The 10,552-nt window shown below is 51.4% G+C and overlaps 1 protein-coding gene across 1 annotated transcript in view; it reads left to right on the top strand.

Moving 5' to 3' along the window:
- The first annotated feature begins 1,308 nt into the window (after positions 1-1,308).
- The window catches only part of gatad2b (GATA zinc finger domain containing 2B), a 38,952-nt gene continuing 29,708 nt past the window's right edge, over positions 1,309-10,552 (top strand). The window contains exon 1 of the mRNA XM_086171348.1: positions 1,309-1,420. The gene's annotated coding sequence lies outside the window, so the exon portion shown is untranslated. The remainder of the gene's footprint in view (positions 1,421-10,552) is intronic.

Genomic DNA, 10,552 nt, shown 5'->3' with positions numbered 1-10,552 from the left:
GCTTCTACTCAGCGTTGCTTCGATACTATGATTGAAAGAGAGCAATCGGCATGGCCGATTCGACGCTCCAATCTGATACCAAATAATGCATCGGGCCTGAAACAGGAACTCGCTGCTTCCCAGTTATCTCTTAATAATGTCACAGACAGGAAATAAATTGTTTGCAGCGCTAAAAACATGAGGCAGGAAGTTGCCCAGCATCGCTAAGCTGTGTGGCGTTTATACTCCTTCCATCCTACAAAGGGAGCGAGCTGCTGCAACCAGAACCACAGCGTTAACTGTCACACTGATAAAAATGCACATTTTTAGTCGATCGGACAGTTTCAGGTGAGGGGGGCCCCGCTAGCTCTTTGATAAATGAAACTAGCTTCCGCTTTCTGGAGGATGAAGTTTCCGTTTGAATATTCACATTCATTCAGCGCCGGCCCTCCAACACACTCAGTACTTGTTGAAACACAGATTCTAGTGTTTGGAAGGGAGATGCAGGATCAGGGCCGTCGGGCACCTCTGCTCCCTGCGGTCCCGCCGCAACGCCGATTTATCAGGTGATCTGTTCGCACCTCCAACCCAGGCGTCTGCTCGCCGTGGGGTTTTGCCTCCATTGCCTAATTGATGGGGGTTTTATAAATATTAATTGCATCAAAGGTTGTGTGTGGCCAGTAAATAAACCTGAAATTGAGAACGCCTGGCTTCGGGAAGGGGTTGTTGTGACGTGCAATGCTGTCACAGATTTCATAGCCCCCTTTGTTATGCACACACATGCATATATATATATATATATATATATATATATATATATATGTACACACACACACACACACACACACACAAACACTCATATGCACACACACACACACACACACACACAAATCTTCATTGAAAATAAAAGGGAAAACAAGCTGGTCTCGGTGCTGAGGCTCCAGGACCCCCGGGCGCCCCGGCCGTGCTGCCCGCATCGGGCGCCGGACGCCGGGCAGGGAAGCGCGTCCCGGTCCAGTTCCGACGGAGGACGCATTGTTTGTTCGGCCGCCGGAGTTAACATGGCTCTCGTTCGAGACCCAGACAACAACACTGCCGCCCACCAATCGGCTCTCTCGCCGAGTGCGCCGCGGTAACCAACAGCCAATCGGCTTCCCGGGTGCCACCGTCGCCAAACCCGTGAGAACCAATCATCTCTCTGCCAGCCTTTGCTATAGAGACGACGGACCAATCGGCTCCCTGTCTGGGATCCCCGGCGTGAGCGGCGGACCAATGGGATCCGTCTAGAGCCCCACCGAGGGGGCGAGCGTCTGCCGAGGCCCAATCAGCGGCTCAGTGCTGCCTGCCGGTGCCGGGGACTGGTGGTGAGGATCCGCAGCGGCGCGTCAGGACCGGACCGTGAACCCGGAGACGGTACACTCTGAGGCGAAAGGAGACCCAGGTGAGTCCGGGGATGAGCGCGGGGCCTGGCCGGCTCCGGCCGGAGGAGGAGGGGGGAGGCGGCCGTGTTCAAACGGCAGCGGCGGGACGGGACGCGACGGGACGGGCACGGCGAGCTCCGCCGCGTCGGTAACCTCCCGGCGGAGCCGCCGAGAGACAATAGAGCGGCGAACCGATGCGGGCTGACATGTTGGCGGGCGGCCGCCGTCGCCTCCGCGGCTCCGCTCTCGTTGAAATGTACGGAGGGGACGGACCGGGGGGGTCGGCTTCGGGATTAAAAACCGAAATAAAAAACCTTACGAATAAATACCGGAGCGCCGGGGTTGCCGGAGGGAGACGTCGTGATGAGCCGATCGCCCCCGGTCCGGCTCATTGTTCGATCCCAGGTCCCGGGGGGGGGGGGGGGGGGGGGGGGGGGGGAAGGGTAGGGGGGGTTCGCCGGGACCGGAGCCCCGGGCTGCTCCTCGCCGGGACGGGGGGAGACGTGACGAGACGACGCGGGTGTTTTTTTTCCGGGGGAGGGGGGCCATCGGCCGGAGCGGCGGGTCCGGCGAGCAGGGAGGAGGCCGGCGGGGGCCGATGGCTCCCGGCAATTAGGAGGAAAAATTGGAAATGCATCAGCCATTTAGGCGGAGGCTCCGCGGCGGCAGCCCAGACCAAATGGCTGCCTGGCGCCGACATCACTGGGAGGGCACGGCCCGGCCCGGCCCGGCTTGGTCCGGTACGGCCGGTTGTTCCCCCGGAGGCGGATTCGTCGATGACGTTAGAGACCAAACGACAATCAATATTTAATGCGTTATTCTGCGGTTAAAGAGGAGCCCGCTGCGCTCCGGCCGCTCCGCCGTGCAGCCGCCGCCGCTGCACGGCTGCCCCGGCGCGGCACACCGCTCCTGCACACCGATATGGAAATGTCTTTGCTGTCTTCTCTCCCTCTCTCTCTCTCTCTTTTTCTGTGCTTTTATTGTGAAGTCTGTTGCAAGATTTGCATACGCTTCATTTTGGATGGAGCTGCGGCTGCAAGGGGAGGGAAATGGTTTTAGCCTCCAGAGAAGGTGGCCTGCAGAACGCAGGGGGTTTGATGGCTTTTTCCTTCAGGAGGAGTAAAAAGTTCCACTTTTGAGCCCTGGAAGTCAGCAAACAGCAGGAAAGTAGCCGTCATGTCATCATGTTCTTTATTTATTCTATTTTTTTTTTTTTTTTAATTTTTGGCCGTCCGTCCGGACCGGCTGCCTGGTCCTGCTCCTCGGGACACGCCGACCACTTTGCAAATTCTCACCTCGGCGAGGACACGAAACAGCCCCCCCTCTCCGCCATCCCGGCTCAAAGTTGGCAAAACTCGATGGAGTCGGCCCCTCCGCTCACATTGTGATAGCGGGCCTGCATGAATGAAAGGCTCCTGCTGTCGAGGAGTGTGAATGAACTGTAGTATTCTCAATGATGGAGTCTTTCCTCTTCCTATTTCCAGCGCCGGGTCCCCTGGCAGCCCCCAGCAGCTCGCAGATGAAGGCTATCATTATATTCGGACAGGTCTTTACAGTACCTACCGTGGCGACGGACCCGTACGGGGCAGCTCTTCGCGGCTCCGCACGCCTTTTACCTCGCCAGATGACATAAACCGCTCCTTATTCACACAATGGTGTTCCAGGAGCTCGAAGGCCCTCGCCGTTGGGTTTTCTCTCTTCGCGGGCGTTTCGGCGCCGTGCGTTTTTTTTTCGACTGCCTGATGGAATCCAAAGATTTTTTTTTTTGGGGGGGGCATGTGTGTCATAAGGATGCAGGGGAGAGGGTCGGATGGAGGCAGACGTGGAGACCCCTGAACGGACAACCAGAGGGAAAGGGAGCTGTTATAATAGCTGGTGACCTTTGGAAAGGATACAAATTGAGTGTAGTTAAAGGCAAGATAATTACGGATGTATTGCCCAGTTCTTCCTCCACGTGTTAAGTACTTTATCTGAAGATGGGTTCTACTTGAATCCTGTCTTTTTTTTTCCCTTTAGAAGATTTGTGTGGCGCTGGAGTGCATTGTGTAGAAGTATTTTTGCGGTATTCCCCCCCCCGACTGTTGACACGAGCTGACCAAAATAATGACTGCGACGGCATCTACACGCAAACCACTTCCTTATGAACTAGTTCACGTTCCCGCTAAGGCAAGATCAGGTGCTCGAGTGGACGTGTGCCGAAATGGCCCGGGAGTGTGTGTGTGTGCATCTAAGGTGCGTCCACAGAGAAGAGGCTGCAGGCTCCTCTGCAGGTTTTTCGGGCAGAGTTGCTCGTCCAGCCAGTGGGAGTGCCGGAGCCAGACTGAACATTAATGAGTCGAAATGCGGACGGAGCTGTGTGTGTGTGCGTAAGTGGAAACGACCGGCGGCATCTGCAATCGACGGCCGTCAATACGGAAGCAAAAAGGAGATTCGAGGCGGCGAAAACAAAATTGAGAATTCTGCTTTTAAAACGTGAGGAAAATTAGCAAACGGTGCATCAAGAATAAATTGACAAAGGTTAATGAGTGAACACAATGAAATAAGGACGTCATTTGTTTTAACGGAAATGAGACGAGTCAAGCGGCCCGGGTGGCTCGGCCGCCCCTGATTGGACAAAACCCCTCTAACGAGTTCCAGCCCAAACAAGATGGCGGCCGGAGTTGATCCAGGTCACCGGGTTTGTTTGTGAAGACATTTCGGGTGAGGAGGAAGACGCTCAGATGAATCCGCCTTTATTTCCTTCCACATCCCTTCGAGGCTTGGTCGTGTGACTTTCGCCGTTTGGCTCGGTCCTCCTCGCGGTTTCGTCCTGCTTTGAAAACCTCATGGCGTGGCCGTTTATTCGCCCCCGCGGCGCCACGACACCTCGACATTTTCGTCCCCACTGGTCGTCTTTGGCTGGATCTCGCCCATTTCCAGCGGCGTCGTTGCAGATCGTTGATAGCGTTAGCAAACCTTTTTATAGGCAGGTCCTCCAAGAAGATGCTGCCGGCTGGTTTCGCTCCGCAGGGAGGCGTGAGGTTTTCACGGTTGTCCCTCCGCCGCTTCTTTTGTGACTGAAGAACCTGGCTGTCCTCCTGGGTGTGTTCTCCTGTTGTCGACGATTAAGCTTGAAAACCGGTCGTTTTCATCGGCTAATTGATTGCTGCGTCTATATTTATGGCGCGTTCCTCTTCGGCAGACGTCTTGTAAAACTGATGAGTCTAGTTCTTATGATAATGTGCTCTAGCTCTAAAGTGCTGCGTGATGTAGGGGAAAAAATGTTATTTAAGAAAAAAAAAGATATCAAATATCTGCCTGTGTAGGGAAAACTGCCATGTTAGATGCATAACAGCATGCCATAGACGGAGTCAGCCTCCACCACGATGATGGATTCTTAAAATTAAAAAAAATCAAAAAATCAAAGAGGTCATTTGTGTCAATGCAAACCGATTCTCGATCGTCTCCATTTCGTCGCCGATTTGCCGGAAACTTCTTTTTTGATTTTGGTGACGGGTAAAAAGGAGTAGCTGCCAATTTACTGGTGGCGCTTTCCAACAAATTCTGAAGGAAGTTGAATGATAATGAAAAGGGTAAAGAAGTCATTACCAAATGAACAAATACACAGGCAAAACACACGAATAACTAAAGCGCTGTTGAAATTCTGCATCATTTTTTTTATCAGCGCATGGACATATATGAGCTGATAGCGAGTATTCATGGCAGCAGCGGTGTGTGTGTGTGTGTGTTGATAACAGAATCTGCCATTAACTGGAAAATGTTTGGCCCCTGGGTGTGTTTTTAATCCCCGCAGACGACGACACAGTTCTGTGGCACAAAGGAATGACACGCACCTGTCTTTGGCTCCCGCATTTCACGGGTTTGTTGAATCCACCGACCAAAATGAAAGAATATTTCACAACATCTCATCAGATCAGTTCTCAAGACGGCCCGAACGGAAATCGGCCTTTTCAGACCAATTCTGTGCTATCCAAGGACGACGGGACCCCTTTTTATTCGCAGTATGTACATTTTTTTTTTAGATTAGTCAATTTAGAACCCGCTATCCAGTTCGACGGACGCCCGTATTGACCCAGACCTACAGCAAACGTCACCTCAGATTTGTAAATATTTCATTTGGTATCTGACAAGCCAAAACAAGAGAGCACATATCGTTTATTCCCCAAGTAAACAACCTCTTTTTCTGGTGTTAAGCGCGCGTCGCCCTTTTTCCCATTTGCCAGTTTCTCCTTTTCAAGTCGATCGAAACGCTCACGCGCAGATCTACGAGCCGTGGCGAGGAGAGTGATGACACGATTCGTAAGAAGCACTTCAAATAAAAGGCATTAAAGTAAAATATTGAATTCAGACATCCCATCATGCACCGTGACGGGTGCAGGCAGAGTTCGGTCTAAATTAGTGTCAGAAAGTTTTTCAGTGTGCTGACTTACAGAATAAGAGATCTCGTTCCAAGAAATCCTCTTTTACAAAAGCATTACTATCTTAAGTTGGTATCCACCGAGAGGCTCGCCACAATTGAACTCGCCGCCGTGAAGTTTGATGCTAATCAGTTTATACATGGCGTAGCACCTGGCGGACGTTCGCGCCGTCTCAAACCGCCTCGCCGATCAGGGGGAAAGCTAGAAAACAGTCAAAACACTGTCTGCCGTGTTGGATCCGCGCAGCCGCTCCCGGGGCCTCACCTCATTACCGGCGGTACCGGCAAGGCGTGCACCTTTTCGCGCACGGATGTGCCGGAAGCGTGTGTGCGTGGTGGGGAGTCGTCACCGCGCAAGCTAATCTTTCCCGCCGTTGGAGATCTACATTTGGACAAAACATCGAGGCGGATGATGCCGAACTTGCACGTGAACGCAAAAGGAGCTCCTTCTTAAAATATCTTAAATCGGTATAAACATGACAAGGGTCCATTTTTCAAAAGTGCCATCTTTGATCCTCCTCTTCAAAGCAAATGCAGCCTTTTAACTTACAACGTGCATTTAGCCATCGCCCGAATGCCGGCTGACAACCGCAGTCCAACGCAACATCCCCCCGCTGCGGCCGATCACGTACAGAACGCTTATCCGGAAACAAATACCGATCTTGAAAAGGTCTCGAAAAAGCCTCATCCTCGGCGGCGGCGCAACGTTCGCGACGGCGTCGTCGTGTTTCTAGAAGAATCCAGCAGAGTCTCTGTATTTCCCCCAAATCCAACGCAGTTCTTTCATGCGCCACCAAGACCAGACGTGAACTCGGCAACAAAGGATTTATTTTGAGTATTCCTGTTTGTGTTTCCCCTCCACATCTGAGGAGCCACAGCCATCGCGCTCTTTAGTCTGGGTCGCGTCACTCCGAAGCCGCGTTGTTACGATCGTCTCGGTTTTATCTCAGTCGGCCACCGAAGCGTTCTACTGTGAGACGCCGCGTTACAGTATTTGGATTTTTGCACCGTCGAAGAACCCGCTGACAGGAAGGAGGTTCCCTGAAGAATGACTCGTACTGCAAAAGGTTCCCGGATGTTGCCGGATTTACTTGCAGGACTTGGCTCGAAGATCTCGACGAAATAAAGGTTTCTGGAGGATCTTTCGGCCACGTGCGGTCAAACGCGACGAGACGTCCGTTTTCATTTTCCGTCCAACTGCCTCGGAAGTCCCTCGCCGCACCTGCGAAGATTTCAAACAGAAGACGCTCCTCAAGATAAAACCATCTATCGATCCCCCCCACCGACAAGATTTGATTTAACTGAGGTGTTTCCATGATGTGACCTATATAAGGCCTATTCCGTACACATTCCCGATCACATGCGGCGGAGCGAAGTCTGATTAATGACCCAGGACACACATGGCCCCATTACGTCGCCGATGTCATACTTCCCTTCCCACGGTAATAGCTTTTTAGTCTCACTCCAAAAATGTTGGGACCTCTTTCCAACTTCAGCGGTCATTCCGTCCTGCGTAAACAAACCGGAAGCCGGGGCGTGCGCCGGACGGCGGATAGACCGTATTGCGGGTTTCCAAACTCAACCGAGCGTCGCGGCGCTATTAAAGTGTATTAAAAAAAACAAAAAAGGGATACTTGAGCGAGTGTTGCAGGCCACGTGAAAGCACACCTTCAAAAGCTGCATGACTTTAAGGGCGACTTCTAATGCGGCCGTTCGCCAAAGTGAGTCTCGGAGGTCTGCATGCAGCAAAAACGCACCCAGCTCACAATCGTAGTGTATTTCATTAAGGTGGTCGAAATTCCCGACTGGCCTTTTTTTTTTTTTTTTTTTTCCACAGCGGATATTTTGATTTGTCATTGCAGGGACAAAGCCATTGTTATAAATAACACAGCCCTGGCCTCGCTCGAGTCTCCGCAGCTGCTAAACGCTCCCTCATGTTCACCGGCTAGTCCGTTAGCCCCGTCTGCTAGCCGTCTGCCGAGAAGGCGGCATGTACTGAATTCAGGCGAGAACAAGCCGGACGTTTTGAAGGTAATCCCCTTTAGCTTTAGCTTTAGCTTTCGCGTCGCAATCGCTCATTCTGGTCCTTTTTCTGAAAATACCGAGGCGTGCGGCAGAGTGGACGTCCACTTCTTGTCATTTCTTAGGCGATCATCGAGGAAACGCACGGCGGCCTCTTGAGTTCCCGCTCGTCTGCGTTTCACCGACTTCACGTCGTCGTCCATTTTTGGGCTCGTCATGGTTTGGAGCGGTGATAGGATGAGACCGCGGTGCATTGTGAAAACCCCATTGTGGAATGAGCGCTATCATATTCAATCGTCATCATTTTAAGGCCACGGTTAAATATAGTGCCGCGTCGGACCGCTACGTATCGTGTTTTGTCTCCGTTGTTCAAACGGGTTAGCGAAAGCACGGAGAAACGCCACAAACCGGCGCTACAAGCTAATAACGCCGGTTATTATTTTTCTTTTCACGGTTGTCATTTTTTTTTTCTCATTATCCGCGGGAATCTCGATTGCCACGTCAGGTTTTTTTTAAACATTTAAAAAAAATTAAAACCCGCAAGAGTCGCGTCTCAAATGCCAGTCGGACGACCTGCTGTGTCACGGTGAACTCTCGGGGTTCTCTTTCAAAGTGCTCTGCGGCGTCTGCACGCATCACTTTGTGTTTGAGCGGCAAAATCTGCATAATCAACTCCTAATTAGAAAAAAATCATTTTGGATCTGGGAGGGTAATACCTGTAACTCGGCACTAATTGGTTTGTATGATGTTAATGAATGTGTGTAAAGCAATAAAGCAGGGAGTCGTGCATGTGTGTGTGTGTGTGCGCGTGTGCGCTGACTGTAGTAAAATGAAAGGGGAGTGAGGGGACTGTTTAGCTCCTGGGTTTCTCCACTCGCGGAGACGGTTCAGCAGTCAGCGGCGGTGCAGCTGTGAATAAAGCAGCCGGCGAATAAGCGGCGTGCGGATCGCTGCTGCATTGGCGTGCTGCGTTCGAGCCAGGTGCGCCACAAGGTCACCCCGGTCAACTTGACGGAACGCGATCCTCCCCATGCCCGCCGAAGGACGCCGGCGGATCCGCGACCGAACCCCGAAGCGTTCGGACGGAGATCCGAATTAGATGAAGGGACAGCGGGAGGTGAAGCTCACCTGATGGGTGTAAAAATGTGAGATTTGCGTCTCTGTAAACTGTTTATATTTCGAAACAGAAAGGCAACCGAGGTTAGAGGATTTAATTATTTCCTATTCGTGCTGCGGTGATCACCAGATTAACGTGAAACTCATCAGCAGCTGTTTTGACAATTGATTAAACCGAGTCATATTTAAGGCGGCAGACGTCACTGGTTTTTGATTAAAATCCAGCGTATGAGAAAATTTTTCTTTCCTCGTTACCTGCCGGCAGGTCGAACATCTCCGGGCTGTCAAGCTTTTTGGGTGTCATCAGAAATTTTTCTCGTGTGTGTGTGTGTGTGGGAGCTTTGTCTGGCCTCGACAGACGTTTCTAGAAGAAGTTACGTGATGTCATATTGCAGTTTAAAGGCTGTAATTCTACATGCTGGGAGTGCGGAGGGGTTTAGCTTTATAAGCTGAATTTTACTCCTTTTTTTTAGCGCTAATGTTCCTACATACGGCCCTGGTTGGCTTTCTGCAGTCTATAAGGAACATCAGCCATGAACTCCAAAAGTCCACAAGGACCAGTCAAGACCTCAGCCCTATTTTTTTTAGTTTACGCTGTCTTTTTTCTTTTTAAAGAAAAAAAAAAAAAAAAGAAACACCCTCTTTTTTTTTTTTACACCAAGATTCCGCAACAGCCGCGTGACCACAAGCCCGCCGTTGCGACACTTTGTTTACTTCCAGAGAACCGCACCAAGCTTGCAAGCGACAGCGCTCGTTCGGATGGGACGTCACCTCGCGCAGCAACGGCGGCATCGCTGCCGCGCCTCCCCGGATTATTTCAGCGGGAAAGAAACTCCGTCCCCGACCCCCAGAAGAAAAGGACAGTTTTAGGTGTTAGTTTGTTGTGATGGTATTAAATGGACGTTTGGTTGCTACGTCATGAAGGCGGAACGCGCCGGAAACCTGCGACTCGCACGGCCAGCGGATGCGCCGGGTGCGTCTGGAGCGGGGAGGCCGCTTCGTTTCTATCGATATTTGGTGTCATTTCCTTGCTTTTTTGGGAAGTGACTGACATATTTGACGATTTGACGGTTTTAGGGAAATTTCCTACGAATTTTCTGAGTTTTGCAAATTCCAATTGGCAAATGGAAAAAGACTGAAATCAGTTTATTGGCAAACAAAGGGTTCTTGTTGTGTTTATTCGGAAGGAATCCACAACATGATATCACAGCGACAAAGCAATGGTCTGCCGCCTTTCAGGGTCTTTTTATTCATGTTTATCGTTCACCGTTTAAAACCCCCCTCAGCCGCCGCCTCAGGTTTCCCCTGAACGCGCCGAATGTGTCGCCGGCCGAAGGTTAGCAGTTCATGTCCTGTGATTAGCTTATCGAGCCCCGGAAGTTCATTTGCGCCCTCCGGAATGTGAGCGCTGTTTTTTTTTTTTTTCCCCCCCTATGCAAATCACAGCGGGGCCTAATTCCTGTTTTAGGTCAGCGGTGCATTTTCATGAGCTGCTTCACGTCCATCTCCGGCCGGAACCCTCAGACTGACGGTCCAAAGAGATTCCGGGTTTTGTTAGCAGACTCTATCGTGCGTCCCGAAGTTAGAAACTGGTCGG

The sequence above is a fragment of the Fistularia commersonii genome, chromosome 24 (assembly GCF_037954325.1).
Source record: "Fistularia commersonii isolate RoL2024-O1a breed Wild chromosome 24, RoL_Fcom_v1.0, whole genome shotgun sequence".
Lineage (NCBI taxonomy): Eukaryota > Metazoa > Chordata > Actinopteri > Syngnathiformes > Fistulariidae > Fistularia > Fistularia commersonii.
The sequence above is the reverse complement of the archived record's forward strand: the minus strand, read 5'-3'. Positions and strand labels throughout refer to the sequence as shown.